This window comes from Myotis nattereri (genome assembly GCF_964212035.1).
Source record: "Myotis nattereri genome assembly, chromosome: 2".
In the NCBI taxonomy this organism is placed as follows: Eukaryota; Metazoa; Chordata; class Mammalia; order Chiroptera; family Vespertilionidae; genus Myotis; species Myotis nattereri.
This window is the reverse complement of record NC_138076.1, coordinates 30,864,884-30,882,701: the sequence shown is the minus strand read 5'-3', so window position 1 is coordinate 30,882,701 and position 17,818 is coordinate 30,864,884. Positions and strand designations below refer to the sequence as shown.

The 17,818-nt window shown below is 49.1% G+C and overlaps 1 pseudogene across 1 annotated transcript; it reads left to right on the top strand.

Annotated features, from left to right (window-relative positions):
* The first annotated feature begins 16,497 nt into the window (after positions 1 to 16,497).
* LOC308513681 (transmembrane protein 199-like) lies at positions 16,498 to 17,174 on the top strand (annotated as a pseudogene). The gene has a single exon. The product of its transcript is annotated as a transmembrane protein 199-like (transcript).
* The last annotated feature ends 644 nt before the right edge of the window (positions 17,175 to 17,818 follow it).

Sequence of the window (17,818 nt, the reverse complement as noted above, 5' to 3'; positions counted from 1 at the left end):
GCCTGGGGACTGTCTTAGTCAGGGTGGTCTAGGGAATACCAATAGGATATGTGTATAAAGAGGTTTATTATAAGGAATTGGAAAAGGAAATAGGGTGGTAATGCATCCTCCTTCTAAGCCCTCATTGTCACAACTACTGCGTCCGCCTGTATTCTGGGTGTTCAGTTTGGGGGTTCAGTTTGTTGATGGCGAGCGCCACAGTGTGGTGCTTACTGATGACTCCATTTAAAGGGGGATGCCCTGAGGCTTGTTTAGGACACCTTTTTACAGCAGGCTGATTATGATAATGGGGTGGAGACTAGCGTTTGTGGAGCAATTTAATCCACGTTCAGTCGTGGTGGGTGGGTATTATTTTCTCCATGTCAGGACTAGGAAGCTGGGCCCTGATTCTGAGACACGAGCCCCAGTGGTGAGGGATGGAGTTCAGACTGAATGCAGCCCCACCCAGCGTGGGATCACACTCTTTAGGAATAACATGTGAAGCGAAGGGACATTTGGGGTTTGGGGAGCTCCCAGTGTGCTCAGGCTCATGTAAGTCCCACAGAAGGAGACCTGTTTTCCAAGCGGTTGGTTCTCCTCCACGAGTCTTTGTACCACCTGGGAATAGCCCAGGGGCTCAGGGCTGAGTGCGGGCGCTCATCACTCTCCTCCAGGCAGCCGGGCCTGAGGGTGGCGGCCCTCACCTCGCCTCATCAGGATGCTTGAGGGACACAGGTCCAGCTCTCTCCCCCAGATTTCTGTTTTCCTCCCTGCAGAACAGTTCCCAGCCGGTAGGAGATTTACCAACAGCTATCAAAGCCAGCCTCAACCCCACAGCCCTGCCTCCAGGTGGCCTCCAGGAAGGGGACTTCAGCTAATAGTCCGCCTCTCCCACGGGTCCCTTCTCTCTGCTTGAGGACTTCTCCATCATTCTCTCCCCAGCACAAAGGGAAGCCCAGCCTCAGGGAAGAGATATAGTTCCTCCTTCTGTAAAAGCTTTGGGGTGCTGGTTAGAAGATACTTCCAAGCATGTCAAACTCATGGCTGGTGGGCCCCATGCCTCGTTTCATGCAGCTCACCGGCCATGAGTTTGACATGCTTAGCCTGGGGCACTTTGCAAGGTCCTCCCGGACTGTGGGCTCCATAGGGGCCTTCCATCTCCTGCATTCTGGTGCCCCCAGTACGTACTCGGGCAGTGGAGGCGCAAGGTGCTGGATAAATATTTGAAGCTCTAGCCCTAACTGGTTTGGCTCAGTGGATAGAGCATCGAACTGCGGACCAGAGGGTCCCAGGTTCAATTCTGGTCAAGGGCTCGTACCTAGGTTGCAGGCTCCTCCCCAGTCCGGGCCCTGGTCCGTGTGCAGGAGGCAATCAATCGATGTGACATTGATATTTCTCTGTCTTTCCCTCTCCCACTCTCTCTAAAACTCAAGGGAAAAACAGCCTCAGGTGAGGAAAAAACATTTTTTTTGAAGATCCATGCCAAGTCTGGGGAAACATGGAGGTATGTGTACGCCCTGGGCTCCCTTCTCACCTGCCATAACCTTGAAGGTTCATGCCAACCTCACCCTCCGGTCAGCATCACGAAGGCTCCATAGGAGGGTGCCCCAGAGAACGACAGAGTCGCCAAACCTTCGGATTTTGTTTCTGGGAGTTTCCTGACAGAAAATTTTCAGGTTGAGAGGGAGAACAATCAGGTTTGATAGCTTCTGACTAATTGCAGAAATATATTTACACTTCGAGCCCATTCACTGATCAAACATAAATCTCACTCAACACCTCATTAAAACATGAAGCTCGGTAGAAAATGCTCCGTCTGAGGATGAAAGCTTCAGACGTGACAGCTCCTCACGGTGTCATTTCTTGCCGCTGTCATCACCCACAAAGCCATCGCTGTGGGGAGCGAGTTAGCCCAGCGAGGCGAGGCGCTGGCTCTTCCCCTGCCCTTTCCTCCCTTCGAGTCCCGCGGCCGGTCTGCTGCTTACATACAAAGGAACCTGCTCCCTGGGCACCTGAGAGGACGGGCGCCGTGTCCAGTGCCCAGTGAGGGTGGACGGGCACCGTGCCTACTGTGTGCGGGCATCGTGTCCAGTGCCCAGTGTTCCGTGTGCGGGCCTCCTGATGGACAGGAGCTGTAGCGAGTGATGGTGGGCATCTGTCCGCGGTCAGAGCTGCAGAACCCCCGCTGTGATGGAATGAGTTTCACGTTCGTCCAATCCTCTCATTCTTCATTCCACGCTGTGCCCATCCTCCCAGCAGAGGGATTTCTCCTCACCATACTGCTCCCATGCCAGGGGCGCCTGCCTTTCAACCTCCCTGAGAAATGCAGGCTCCTTAGGTGCTGGGCTCATTGAGCGCTCTAGATCCCCAATCTCTGGGATTCCCGCCCTGTGCCTTAAACAAGGCTGGTCCTCAGCAGTTTTAATGGTTGCATGGATGAATGGATGAATGAATGAATGAATGAATGAATGAATGAATGATGCAGCTTTTCTTCTTATATTTATTATGGGTGAGAGGGAGAATTGCCTTCCCCAAATCCAAATTTCTTACCACGTGGTCCTGAAAGTTCTTATAAGAATCAAACACAACTGGCAAGAAAGACAGAGCTGAAAGAAAGGGAAGGGAATTGACACCCTCTTATCCTCCGGGCCCTGAGCTGGGGCCTCCACCCATGTATCTTTTTTTAAATAAAGTATTTTTAAAATTTTTATTGATTTCAGAGAGGAAGGGAGAGGGTAAGAGAGAGAGGAACATCAATGATGAGACAGAATCACTGATCAGCTGCCTCCTGCACACTCCCAACTGGGGATTGAGCTGCAACCCTGGCATGTGCCCTGACTGGGAATCGAGCCGTGACCTCCTGGTTCATAGGTCGACGCTCAACCACTGAGCCACACCGGCCGGGCACGTCATCTTCTTTAAGCCTCACCGCAAGCCTGGGACAGGCTCACCGGATGTTCAGTGTGCACACCAGCAGGGCCTTCTGGGGGTTGCCATCAGCAACACCCCTGGACCCGGAGCCCCCAGGACTTGCTGCGGGCTCTGCTGCCCAGATCCTCATCCTATTCCTGCCTGCTCCTCGGGCTGTCGTGGGGCTGGGTTAGTGAGGATGGGGGCCCTTAGCTTACAAACGTCCCCTCTTCCATGTGACCGCATAGCAGGCACTGCGGCAGCTCTGTCATTCATCAAACCCTGCAATGCCAGACAGTTTTATTTCTTTCAAAGAAAGGTTAAGCAAATCAGGTTTTCACGGCCCACAGCTGAACTACTGACAGGCACAAATTGCTTAAGGAGAATTCATCTCACTGCGGGTAAAACCAATCAGTCCGGGGTTAGTTCCTCAGCGTCTCCTGCCAGGAGCACGGCCGGCCTGCCGGGAGCAGAGAGGATGCAGCATGCTTAGGGCCCCTCAGGCTCTCCGCCCCCAGGGCCCAGGCCCTGCTGCAGGAACTTCTCCAGGAAAGAAGTGTTTCTTGTTGGTGTTGGGATCCCAGCCCTCTCTCCATGCACCCAGCATGAGTCTCAAATGCAGTAAAGCATCCAGTACTAGTAGCTATCTGCTGAGCTGGATTAAGGTTTAGGCAACTCCTGAACTGTATACGGCACCCACGTGGGACTACTGTCCCTGCTCTCCTCCCTTCTGGGGGGGCCCCTGCTGTGCTCCTCACCGGGCACCGCCCCTGCTATAGCCCCTGGGTCCTCCTCACCCTACAGCCCAGCCCTTCACACATCCTGGCTTTGCCCACACCCCACACCCTGCTGTCCACTCCCAGCTCTACTGGAGGCCACAGCTCCTCTGCCTGGGCAGCAGGTGCTCCCTGGCATCTTCCCTTCCCCAGGACCTTGTGTGCTACCAGCCCCTACGACAGTGATGGCGAACCTATGACACGCGTGTCAGAGGTGACACGCGAACTCATTTTTTTGGTTGATTTTTCTTTGTTAAATGGCATTTAAATATATAAAATAAATATCAAAAATATAAGTCTTTGTGTTACTATGATTGCAAATACCAAAAAATTTCTATATGTGACACGGCACCAGAGTTAAGTTAGGGTTTTTCAAAATGCTGACACGCCGAGCTCAAAAGGTTCGCCATCACTGCCCTACGAGGTGCCTCCCTCGACTTGGTTCTCCTCCTCTGGTGACTGGACCTGAATCTGATCGCTCCTGAGCTGTCTCCAGCTTCTCCCAAGGCTCACAGGATGCAGAGAAGAGCCTGGCGTCAGGGCCACGCTGGCCAGGAGGGGACCAGCTGGGCACTTTGAGCCCAGAAATAGGAAGCAGGAGGCGAGATGACAGAGCTGAGCCGTTCTTTGGACAGAGCAAGAGGCAGGGCAGCCATCCCACAGCTGAGGAGTGACGATGTCGGCCTCCCCAGGGGGCAACCCTCATGGAGCATGTCTCCATTCTTTCCACTAAATAAACTGGAGTTTGGCTCTGTGGCTTGAGTGACAGGGATGAAAAAGAGTGCCCGAGTAGGCACAGCCCCCTGCTCCCCGTGGTCCCCTGCCCATGCTCAGCATGTGGATTCTCCTCTCCGCCACCTCAGGGCCAAGGGAGGGTGGGAGATCCAGGGCAAGGCCGGGCCTGGAGAGATGAAAGAGAAGCAGATTTGCATTAACACGGCAGGAGAGTGTCTGGGGCAAGACAAGGCGGTTCTGGAGGAGAAAAAATGAGGCAGATGTGGCAAAGATGCTGGGGTTGGGGAAGAGAAGCTTTCTGTCCAAGGATGTGTCTGCATGCAGGGAAGGTTGGTTGTGATGAGAAACAAGTCCCCTCTGCCATTCTCTGCAGAGAACCTCATGATGGCACCCGTCACTTTGGGGCGCTGGACTATCTATGGTTGCTAGGAGCACAACCCCATGTGGAACCGCAGCAGACGTCAGCGGGGTTCATGTGTCTCACTCACAACCTGGAAAAGCCTGGAGTCGGTCCTGGCCTGCCTTGTGTCCTCAACCCCTGCACACGTAGGTGTGACTTATTTCGGAAATACGGTCTTGGCAGATGTCATCAAGTTAAGATGCTGTCAACAGGGGATGGGTTCTTATCCCAACACTGGAGGCCAGGTGCACGAAAATTGTGCACTGGTAGTGGGGAGTCCCTCAGCATGGCCTGCTCCCTCTCGCAGTCTGGGAGCCCTCGGGGGCCGTCAGTCGGAGATCCTTAGTGCTGCTGCAGAGGCGGGAGAGGCTCCTGCCACCACCCCTGCACTTGCAGCCGTGAGCCCTGCTTCTGGCTGAGCAGCACTCCCCCTGTGGGAGCACACTGACCACCAGGGGGCAGCTGCTGCATTGAGCATCTGCCCCCCTGTGGTCAGTGTGTGTCATAGTGACTGGTTGTTCTGCAGTTTGGTTGATTTGCATATTAACCTTTTATTATATAGGACTAGGCCCAGTGCATAAAATTTGTGCGGGGGGGGTGGGGGGTGTCCCTCAGCTTGGCCTGCACCCTCTCCAATCCAGGACCCCTCGGGGGATATCCGACTGCCGGTTTAGGCCCGATTCCATAGGGATCGGGCCTAAACTAGCAGTCGGACACCCCTCTCGCAATTCGGGACTGCTGGCTCCTAACCGCACACTTGCCTACCCGCCTGATTGCCCCTAACCACTCTGCCTGCCTGCCTGGTCGCCCCAACTGCTCTCCCCTGCTGGCCTGATTGCCTCTAACCACCTCTGCCTCGGCCACCACCACCATGGCTTTGTCTGGAAGGACGTTTGGAAGGATGTCTGGAAGACATCCGGTCTAATTAGCATATTACCCTTTTATTAGTATAGATGACTAATGTCCTTATAGGGAGAGAAACATGCCCACGTGAAGACAGAGACATGGAGAGAATGCCCGAGGATGATGGAGGAAGATATTGCAGTGATGCATCTACAAGCCAGGGAACCCCGAAGGTTGCCAACCACCAGCAGAAGCTGGAAGGATTCTGTCCAAATTTGTGTGGAGGATCTGAGAAGTAAGTATCAATTGATGTAGCTCTCTCTCCCTGACTCTTTGCCTTTTCTCTCCACAACTAAACCACCATAAAAGAAACCTCCAGTGCCACCAGGCATTTTGTCATGTCTAAATCAGAGAGAAAAGTGTCAAAATCCTGGCTTTCGAGCTCCATTGGAAGAATCTAGAACTTCTTGCCTGGCCTCAGGTCTTACCCCAACCCACAACTAGGTTGTGGCCCAGCCCCACAGATCACACCAGAAGGTATTTGATTGGCACAGATCTCCAAATCGTGCAGTAATTTTCCACATGGTAATGTTACAGGCACACAAAATAATTTTACATGGTGTCTGGGGCGGCAGTCTAGCATGAAGTGGTTCATTAGGCTAAGATGAGATATAGTAGACACAAAGATACTGCTATTTATCAAACTACACTTTTGTCTGCTTTTAGGTAAGGCTCTTGAATTGTTTGATGAAGGATTCAAGAACTGAAATGATGGGGAAAAGGTAAGAACATTTACTTAAAAACTAATTTTCATCTCAGGTCCAAGTGCAAAACTATAGCTTCAGCGACATGTTTCTGGTCCAAGCAACACACAGCAAGTGAGCCTCAGATTCCTCTTCTATTTCATAGCGCGTTTGAAGCATTTTGCCAGAAACATCTATTACCTAAGTTGGAACGATGACAGCTCAATTATGTTGTTAGCCTCACAATGAAGAACGGAAATAATGATTCGTAGAAAAAGACAGATAAATTTACTTGTTCCAAATTACAGATCCTCCATGGTGGATCAAGAGCTCATTAGGACGTTTTCTTTGGAAGACAAGGTAATTCAAGATAATGGTGGTGCCATTTCAACTAATCATTATCATGATTGTGTGCTCTCAGAAGCCTGCTGGCTCTCAGTAGCGCCAAACAGAAACAACTGCTTCCTTAGTGTGTGTGTCCTGTGTGTTGTGTGTCTGTTTGTGTCTCTGTGTGTTGTGTGTATATTTGTATGCTGCGTTTGCCTTATGTGTTGCATGTGTACTGTGTGTCTGTGAGTGTGGTGTGTCTTGTGCAGTGTATACCTGTGTTGTGTGTCTGTGTGTTGGGTGTGTGTAGTGTGTCAGAGTGTGTGCTGTGTGTTTTGTGTGTCTTGATAGCGCACTGTGTGCGTATATGTGTGCACATGGTATCTTTCAGGTTGGTTACCCGGGCACAAAGGCTGCCTGGGTGGACGGTGCCTTTAGAGAGCTCCATCCAGAATCATTTCCACAACCATGTCAAGTGTCCATTGACCACCCACCCTTCTGCCTTATGGAGATGCTGTTATTTGTCGGTTGTTGGGCAAAAGGCAGAAACTTAAGACTTTTAATCATCATAAAAGCAGTGTTTGTTGTGGCAAATGAGGCAGTGACTGTATCCTCACAGCAGTGTGGATGGGAGCAGCCCTGTCAATCGGAGCGCACACTCGCTCCTTTGTTGGAGCTGCCTGTGGACTGTAAGTGCTTGCTTATTTTTGGCAGAAGAAACAGGGGGTGAGCAAACCCAAAACTAATGAAATCATTTACATGTAGAGTTGGGCGAGAATGGGGTAAACAGGATAGGGGAATAGATCTTCTTATATAGTTTTACATTTTAGATTATGGTTATATATTTTGGATTGTGATTTATATGCTCAAGAAACTAAAATTAAATAATCAAGGGTGGGGTAAAACACTAGACTGAATACAAGCAGAAGCGGTAAGCCTTACTATATTTCAAATGAATGCACAATGAAGAAAGAAATAGAGCCAACCGAAGTAACTTCAAAGTCTTAGTTTGAAGGGGGAACAAAAGGAGCTGCAAGCAAACCTGGAAGTCTTCGCAGGTGTGTTTCTCATGGTACCATGGGTGTGGCAATTCTGAAACTGTTTTGGGTACGTCGTTGGATTGAACAAATGAGCAAACATGTTGATTTTATTAGAAGCCAGTGTTCTCAGTGTTAGAGAGGGAGATAAAATTTAGGGATGGGAGAAGGCAAGGAAGAACCCTGTACCATAGTTCATAGGAGTCATTATGAATTTTTAGAATAAGAACCAGTAGTAGCGTTTTACAAGGAAAGGACCCAGAAACAATGACAGCCCAGATGCAACAAATATACTTCGTATGAAGACCTTGATTTCTAAATACTGCTCCATACTGAAAGGAACCGTGGCTTCTTGGAGAAATGGCGGAGTCTAGGGAAGGGACAGGAAAAGGACAAGATAGGCCTGAAACATCTTGGACCAGAGAGTAAAGAGAGTGCTCAAAAGAAAGGAAAGAGATATGTCAAAAGGACATAAAAGTCAGCCTAAAGAGACTTTTTACTGGCAAAAGCTGGGAGAATTAATTACATAAAAATGAATAGTAACAGTAATGGATTATAACCAATTGGATAAATAAGAATCTGTGAGTCCACCTTAAAAAGAAAGAAAAAAGAGAGAGAGAGAGAGAGAAAGGTCAAGAAAGAGAAAGAAAAAAAAGAAAGGAAATATAAAGAGGAAAGAAGGAAAATTACTTATAGTAAAATGCCAACTAATGAATTTAGAAGAACTGATGAAGTTAGAAAATCACTATTTTGCAAACAACATGTGGATATCTAACCCAGGCAAGAATTGTCAATAGATGCGAAAACTATTCAGTGAAGTGTAATGATGAACAATATATTTACACTAGAGGCCCGGTGCATAAATTCATGCATGGGTGGAGTCTGGCTGGCCCACCCCGATTGGACCGGGCCAGCCAGGGGGAGGGGCATGGGTGGTTGGCCCACCAGCCCTGCCTCCTGGTCGAACTCCTGGTTGAACTCCTGGTTGAACTCCCAGTCGAGGGAATAATTTGCATATTAGCCTTTTATTATATAGGGTGGTTTCAAAGTAATCCCTTTCACACACACAAATTGTTCACTAATCATAAAGGCAAAAACTCTACAGTGGAAATAATTGATAAACATCTTAATCAAGTGGTCAAAGTTAAAATTACCAGTAATGAGCAAATCAACATCACTGATGTTTTTTGAAAACAATGTACTGAGAAGAACACAACACCATTTCTGGGATATTTCAGCCCAAAATATATAATCTGAATCTAATCATGAGGAAACAGACAAACCCAAATTGAGGAACATTCTACAAAATAACTTGTCTGTATGCATAAAAAATATCATTGTCTTAGGGTCAAAGAAAGGCTGAAGGACATAACAGATGAACAGTGACTAAAACAAACAAACAGCAAAACAACAACAAACAAAACCAAACCCAACAATTAACAATGTTTAATCCTGGATTAGGCCCTTTTCAAAATTGCTGTATCCCTTTCATTTTTTTTAGCCCAATTGTCCCCATAATGTTCTTTTGATTTGATTTGATTTTTATTGATTTTCAGATAGGAAGGGAGAGAGAGAGAAATCAATAATGAGAATCATTGATTGGCTGCCTCCTATACACCCCCTATTAGGGATTGAACCCACAACCAGGGCATGTGCCCTTGACCAGAATCGAACCTGGGACCCTTCAGTCCACAGGCCAACACTCTATCCATTGATACAAACAAGCTAGAGCCCCATATGTTCTTTATAGCAATATGGACTACATATTAGGTAATAGTTTTATGTTAATGTTAAACTTCCTGACTTTGATAATTATGCTGGGGTTACATAAAAGGAAGTCTGAATCCAGGGATAAGTTATGTCTGCAACTCACTCTCCAGTGGCTCAAAAGAAAGACAGATACGTAGATAGACAGACAGACAGACATAAAATCTATATATATAAAAACCTACTATACAAAGTGTTCCCTTGAGAGTTCTACCTGGAGACCGGGAGTTCGATTGCTCGCTATGATCTGTGCTGACCACTAGGGGGCAGCATAGAACAAAGGGAGGCCCCGGCCGGCAGCTGCTAGGGACCCTACCTGTGCTTGACTTTCATGCACTGGGCCTCTAATCTACACTAATAAAAGAGAAAAATGGTAATTGGCGAACGGCGATACCTTTTTCATTGGCTAATCAGGGCTATATGCAAATTAACTGCCAACTAAGATTGGCAGTTAACTGCCAACTAAGATTGGCAGTTAACTGCCAACAAGATGGCGGCTAATTTGCATATGTAGGCACAATGCAGGGAGGTGAAAGGGAAAGCAGGAAGAAGCCCCCTGCCACTGACAGTGATCGGAAACCCAGGGGGGAGCTAAGAGCTGGGGGGCAGGGCAAAGGCGGCCCTGGGGCCTCCTTTGCCCTGCCCCCCAGCCATGATCGGAGAATCAGGCGCCTTTGCCGCCCTGGCCAGTGATAGCAGGAAGTAGGGGTGGAGCCAGCGATGGGAGCTGGGCACGGTCGAAGCTGGCAGTCCCAGGAGCTAGGGGTCCCTTGCCTGGGCCTAAAGCGAAGCCCACGATCGCGGCGCCCCCCGCTGCCACTGCAGGTCCCCGCTGCCTGGGCCGGATGCCTAGGCCAGAGGCGTTAGGCCTGGGCAGGGGCGGAGCCTGCAACCGCGGGGAGCTGGGGGTCCCCTGCCCAGTCCTGACACCTCTGCCGGAGGCCTCAGGCCTGGTCAAGGGGCCGATCCGGTGATTGGTGATCGGAGGGTGATGAGGGTCAACTCCTCTGGCCGAGGCATCAGGCCTGGGTGGGGGGCGGAGCCGGGGGTTGGGGGGATATGATGGTCCCCTTGCCCAGGCCTGAAGCCTGGGTCAGAGGCATCAGGCTTGGGCGGGGGGTGGAGCAAGCGATCAGAGGGAGATGGGGGTCCCCTGCCCAGGCATGATTCCTGGGCCAGAGGCCTCAGGCCTGGGCGGGGGCCAGAGCCAGTGATCGGGGGGAGGTGGGGGTCCCCTGTCCAAGCCTGACACCTCTGGCGGAGGCGTCAGGCCTGGGCAAGGGGCCGATCAGGCGATCGGAGGGTGATGGGGGTCAACCCCTGAGGGCTCCCAGTATGTGAGAGGGGGCAGGCTGGGCTGAGGGACACTCCCCCCCCCCCGCCACACCCAGTGCACGAATTTTGTGCACCGGGCCCCTAGTATAAAATAAAAAGCTCTGGGACACCTATCCCAGAGACAACTAAAGAGTCCATCGCTCTTGTAAGAGAGCACTTTGAACTTCAATAAGAAAAATTGAACTTGCAGGCCATATTTCATTCAATCCACAAACTAACAGGCACTATGTTAAATCTATCTAACTCTATGTATTTCTATATACCTAATTCCTTATATCTATCTATCTATCTATCTATCTATCTATCTATCTATCTATCCTTCTATCTATCCATCCATTTATCAATCCATTTATCTTTCTGCTTCATTGCAGAATGGGACCACTAGAGCAAGATGGGATGTTGGTTATAAAATACATAGGAAGTTATATTTTAGGGTCACATCCACACATTTGGCCCTGCTATACACCAAATAGAAGCAAGCTTTTTAAAAGGACCAGCCAGGAGCCAGTATTTATCATATGGCCACTGGGCACCAGGCATTGAGATTCTCGTTCTCCATCTCCAGCACAATACCTTTGGCTAATCTAGTGACCTGCTTTGAATTGACTATGAACCAATGTATAATTTCCCACAATTTAAATAATAGCTAAGTTGGGCTTTAGTCTGACCATGAAATAATTTGAGAGTGCCTCTGGCCAAAAGTATCTTCATAACTTCATGGAGCCTAAATTTCTATTAGCTCTATTTCTCTTAGTTCTGTTTCTCTACGTCAAAACATTGGGTACCTCATTAAAAACAGTGATTACTTGATTTAGATTTATGTTTGTTTTTCTACCTTTTAAGGACTGCAATCTGCCCATTTTTGTCTCCCGTGGCTTGGAGTCCTTCCTCCCTCCTACCTCTTTCCTCTCAAGATATAAGCATGCCCAGGTCCCTCCCATTCTGAAACACCGGCTCCCTCAACCCCCTCACCCTATGTGATTCCACCTCCCTCCCTTTACATCTACTATAAATGAGAGCTGCCTAAACTCATAGCCTCTGTTTATCTTCCATTTGCTCACCAACCTTGCTATCTGGCCATGGTCCCCATCATTCTGCAATCCCACTCCTGCTCTCTTTGCTTGGATACTTTTGCAGTTCTTATCTCACTTGATCTTTCAGAAGCTTTGGGCGTTGTTGAGCACACCACCTTTCTTGAAATCTCTCTTCCACAGTTTCTAATCTGCTTTGCTCTTGGTTTGCATCCAACAGGTCTGTGCACACAGCTTGTCAGTCTTCTTATCAGGCTCCTCTTTCTCTGGCCAGCCTTTAAATGACAACTTTTTCTATTTTTTTATACACATCCTCCCTGGGTAAAAATCATCCATTTCCATTATCACCTAGAATCTGAATGCACCCAACTCTATCTTTTTACACATTCTTGAGTCCCAGACTAAAATACTCGTTTATTCACTGCCAACCAGATATTTTCATGTGTATTTATTACGGGTTGAATTGTGTCCCCCACCGCCGCCCCCCAAAAGAGGTTGAAGTCCTAACCCCACTGGTACTTGTGAATGTGACTTTATTTGGCAATAGTCTTTGAAGATGACCAAGATGAGGTAATTAGGGTGAGCCATAATCCAATATGACTGTGTCCTTATAAAAAGGGGAAATTGGACACATAGTCGGGTACACACATGTATAGGGAGAACACCATGATCAAGGCAGAGATTTACAAGCCCAGGAGAGAGGCCTGGAACAAAACCTTCCCTCACAGTCCTCACAAGGCACAAACCCTGCCAACATCTTTGTCACAGACTTCTGGTCTCCAGAACTATGAGACGATCTCCCTTCCTTCCTTCCTTCCTTCCTTCCTTCCTTCCTTCCTTCCTTCCTTCCTTCCTTCCTTTCTTCCATTCTTTCATTTTTGTTTCTTTTTAAATCTATTTTTATTGATTTCAGAGAGGAAGGGAGAGGGACAGAGAGATGGAAACATGAATGATGAGAGCGAATCATTGATCTGCTGCTTCCTTCATGCCCCCCCACCCCACTGGGGATCGATCTCACAACCTGGGCATGTGCCTGATCGGGGATTGAACCGTGACCTCCTGGTTCACAGGTTGACACTCAACCACTGAGCCACTGCGGCTGGGCAAGACAATCAGTTTCTGTTTTTTAAGCTCCCAGTTTGCAGTATTTCTTTTTTTCTTCTTTTTTTTCTAAATATATTTTATTGATTTTTTACAGAGAGGAAGGGAGAGGGAGAGGGATACATAGAAATATCGATGAGAGAGAAACATTGATTCAGCTGCCTCCTGCACGCCCCCTACTGCGGATGTGCCTGCAGCCCAGGTGCATGCCCTTGACTGGAATCGAACCTGGGACCCTTCAGTCCGCAGGCCGATGTTCTATCCGCTGAGCCAAACCGGTCAGGGCTGCAGTATTTCTTATGGTGACCCCCGAAAACAGACAAAGGTGGTAATAACTAATTCTCATGTAGTGCTTTCCATGGGCTAAGAAACTTTTAAGGATGTTCTATGCATTGACTAATTTAATTCTTACTCTAACCTGAAGCAGATACTGTTTCCCCATTTCACAGCTGGGACGATTGAGGTGTGAGTGCAGGCAGTATGGCTACCAGAGCCTGAGCCATAGCCTTGTTGCTGTCCCTTTTCTCACCAGACCAACCTGCCTAGGCAGCTCCGAGCAAAGCGGAGGTGAATCAGGACAAGGCATCCCCTCAGGGTTCACAGTAAGGGGATCTGGACTCAGGTCCCATTAAAATGTCTTAATCTGCTACTATTACAGCCCGATTTGTGTTTTAGAAAGAACTCCACCGATGATACGGAAGTGAGATAGCAGTATTCAAAGAAAAGAGAGAATTCTGGTCCAAGAAGAGGAAATAAAGGCAGCATTAGTGGGGATGGACGGGAGGAGAGATTCCAGACACACTCCAGACTTACAATCACTGTGATCTGGCGCATGGCTCCTGGAGATGAGGAAGAGGGAGGAGTGAAGGACCACGCACCTGCTCCAGCTTTGGGAGGTGCGTGGCTGGGTCCCACTAGCCAGGATAGGTTTTGAGGGTGAATATTCGGACCTGAAGCTCAGGAAAGGGTTTGGGGCTGGTAAACAGAATCCTAAGCAGAGAACCGCTGTTCACATGGGATAAAGGGGTTCCTGGAAAGATTTCCTGGGGATTTGTTACCCCTTCTCTCACCTCTTCCCTCCCAGCCTCCTGAGGAGTTACTTTAGGGAGAGAAAAGGCTGCCCTACTGCCTAGCATCTGAGGCTTCGGCTTTGGGGGCATCTGGGGGTGCTCCTGATACACAGTGTCTTAGGTGCCCCACTTTTTCCCACGAGAGAAGAGAAGGGGGCTTATGGGCCCATCGGTGTGAAGGGGGACTCCTCTGGTGAACTCTGCTGATGCCCAGATGCTTAAGAAGAAAGACTATTTCTCCTCTGTGTAAGGCTGGGAGAGCCACCTCAAGGTCTGGAACCAGGGATGCTCCCTCCATACCACGCTGGCTCCTCTGCCTTGGGGTTCATACCCAGGCCCCCCATGAAAGCCTCTCGGGCCAGCAGCTCCGTTCCTCCCCCCAGGGACCTGCACAGCGGGCACTCCACCTTGCTCGGATCTTCCCCATGGCATGCCATTCCGGAGCCCTCAGGCTTCCATTGGACGGGCCCTGATGCTCAGGTCTGACTTGTGGTGACTGGACCTTGATGCCCAGCGAGGCTTCCATGGCTGCACCTTGATACTCAGCTCAGGCTTCCATTGCACCTGGATGCTCTGCTCGCCCAGGCACAGCGGGGCAGGGCGGAGGCTGGGCCCGTCTGATGAGCAAGGAGGAGATGGGTGCTCCAGTTCTACTTCCGTCTTCACTCCAGCGAAGTCGGAGGGCCTGCTGGCTCCTCCGCTAAGGGACTAAGTCACTGCATTTCACAGACACTGTACCTTTACGGAAGAAAGACTATTTCTTCTATGAGCAGCATTCTGTCCTCACACCGAGGAAACAAGGGGGCCCTATTATCACACCAAGAAGGACTGAGCTTTTCTGCTGCTCAGTCTGGGGACCTGCACCAGCTTTGCTCGGTTTTTACATTTCATTGAGCTGTAATCCATACACAGGAGAGTGCTCGGCACACTCTTATGCAGCTTGACGAACAATCGCGAAGTGAACGTACTTGTGAAACCATCGTCCTGCTTGAGAAGTTGAACATGACCCCTGTGCTCCCTCCCAATCGCTCAGATTAGATTTTTAAAATGAAACTGAATTATCTTATTTTTTATGAGGCAGCCCCGAAAAATTTAAAAGACATAACAAAAAGAACAGGCAAATGCAAAGTAATAGAAAAGCAGCCACAGCGAAATTGAAGGCCCAAAGAAGACATAGCAGGAAGTAGATGCCACCTTTGGATAGCTGGCGGCGGGCTTGGGAAGAGGACTGCTCCCAGAGGTGGGGCGGTGTCTTGAGCACCCACAGTAGCATGCGGTGGCTGGCAACTGCAGGACTGTCCTTAAAGTTTCAAAAGGGTGGGGAAGGGAGCCTTACCAGGCTCCGGGGGAGAGAGTCAGTGGAAAAGGTCATCATGAGTAGAGCCAACCTGAGGCAAAGCCAGAGGAAAGGAGCTGGGAATAAAGGTGGGGCCTCCTCCCTCCAATCTGCTAGGCCCTCCACTCTCTGAGGCAGTCCCCAAGCCAGGGTTCATGGGCCTGAGGAGGCCATCCATGGTGAGTCAGCCTTCCAGGGCTGTGAGCAGGGGACAGGGGTCTGGAGGGACCCATGTCCATCTGGGCACCAGTGGGGCAAAGGGATGTGTTGCAGTGTTAAAAGGAATAGTCCCCTTAAAAAGGCGGACAGTCGCCATGGCTGGTGTGACTCGGTTGAGTGTGGAAAAGTTGTTGGTTCCATTCCAAGTTAGGGCACATGCCCAGGTTTTGGGTGCATACAGAAGGCAACCAATAGATGTTTCCCTCTCACATCAATGCTTCTCTCTCTAAAAAATATCAATATAAAAATATTTTTTAAAAAAAGATGAACAGTCAGTGTACCAAACCACATATATAAGGCAAAAACTAAAACAAAATAAATACAAGGAAAATCTGTTAAAATCCCAGTCCCAGAGAAAAGCTATAAAACCCCTCTCTCAGAAACTGACCAGTTAAGAAGAAAAGTAATAAGCAGTCAGGACTCAAATAATAATTAACATGTGTGCGTGTACATGTGTGTGTGTGTGTTATATGATTTTTCCTTATGACAATAACAATTTCCCCAAATTTCATCATGTCCTTGATACTAAATAAGTTTTTCATAAATTGCAAAAAACAGAGTTCTTAGAGAACATACTAATCTGGAAATTGATAATAATATCTACTTGGAAATTCGAAAAATGCTTTTAAAAATGATTCCCAGATCAAATGGCAAATAACTAATAGGTAACTAGTTACATAGAAATTAATAAAATGAGTATATTTTATCTTAAAGCCTTTATAGTGAAGTTAAAGACATAGTAAGAAAAAATCTTATAGCTTTACCTGTAACTACTTTCATGATTGAGCAAGAAAGTCTGAAATAAGTTAAACGTTCAATATAAGAAACCATAAAAAGAACAAACAAAGAGAATGATAGAGAGTGGGCTGGAAATGGCGCCTTACTTGATTGCTGGTGTGTGCGTTGGCCCCTGGCGGGGAGCTGGAGCAAGAGCAGCTTCCACGCAAGCTGCAAGCTGCGGGCAGAGCTTGAGGCCGCGCTGGAGAAGCACAAGGGTGGTGACCGCCCAGTGGTCCCGCACGCCTGGCTTCCTCCCGCCTGATCTGGGATCTGCACCAATACCCGCGAGAAAGGGATGCCACAGTGTACCTTCATGAGCTCCTAGACCTAGAAGGCAGTGAAATCTACCGCCCAGAGGTGGGGAGGCCTCCTAGGAACCCAGAGCTCGCTGCCCGCCTGGAGAAAATGAAGATACAGCTGGCCAATGACGAACATAAGCGGATCACCGCAATGTCACCCGTCAGGTCCCAAGGCATGGTGGGATTCTGAGTGACCTGGGCAAGGAGGGGAGGCCAGTGAAGGCCCTGGTCGTCACTATCTTCTACTTCATTGTCACGGAGGCAGCTGCCTTTGTCTGCTTGTACCTGGGAAGCCAGTCTATCTTCACAGAAATGGCCTCGCGGAAACTGGCCGCGGTGATGGTCGCCTCTGTGGTGGGTCTGGCTGAGCTGGATGTCACGGTGCGGGTGATGGAAGGCGAGTTGGGAGAGATACAACTGGTGCTTCATCAGCAAAGTCTGGAGACGGTTTGGAGGGTCCCCAGGCTCCCAGCTGCCGATCACTGACTCGCAGTCAATCCATCAGATTCTTTGCGCTCAGGTCTGGTGAGTCAGGGCCACGCCAAGGCTACCTGCTATTTCTGTGGGCAGCCTCATCCTCTGTCAATTGCCAGAGGGGGCAGTAGAGGAGACTCCGACAACTGAGCAGAGCCGGTCTGTGGGTACCTTCTCCTGATCCTGATGCCTGTGCGCCTTCTCCAGTCCAGTCCAGGCACTGCTGGGGCTGAGGTTTTCCATCGGGAGTGAATAGAATCCAGGCCCAAGGGTGCACATCCATCGTCATCCTTGTGCACACATCCTGGATGCTGGCCTGTAACTTCATTCTGAAGCCTCCAAAAAAGCAGAAAGGATTCCCTTTCTCCAGGTGACGGGGGAAGAGCTGATCGGAGGACATAAAACAAGAAGCAGAGGAAGGTGGGTCTGTACAGAATGGCGGAGCTGGAATGTAGGCTGCCATCTTTCTAGAATCTTAGTTTCTATCTTCATTTTCTTCCTTCTGCCTTTTTTAGGTTTTCTATGTGCTTCTGCCTGTCTCTACCACCCACCAGTCCTTCTGAAACTTCCCATCTTCTCATCACCGTTTGCTCTGTCTCCAAAGATGAAAACAATTCAGGTCGCAAAACTGTGTTCCTGCTTTTAATTGCAAAATC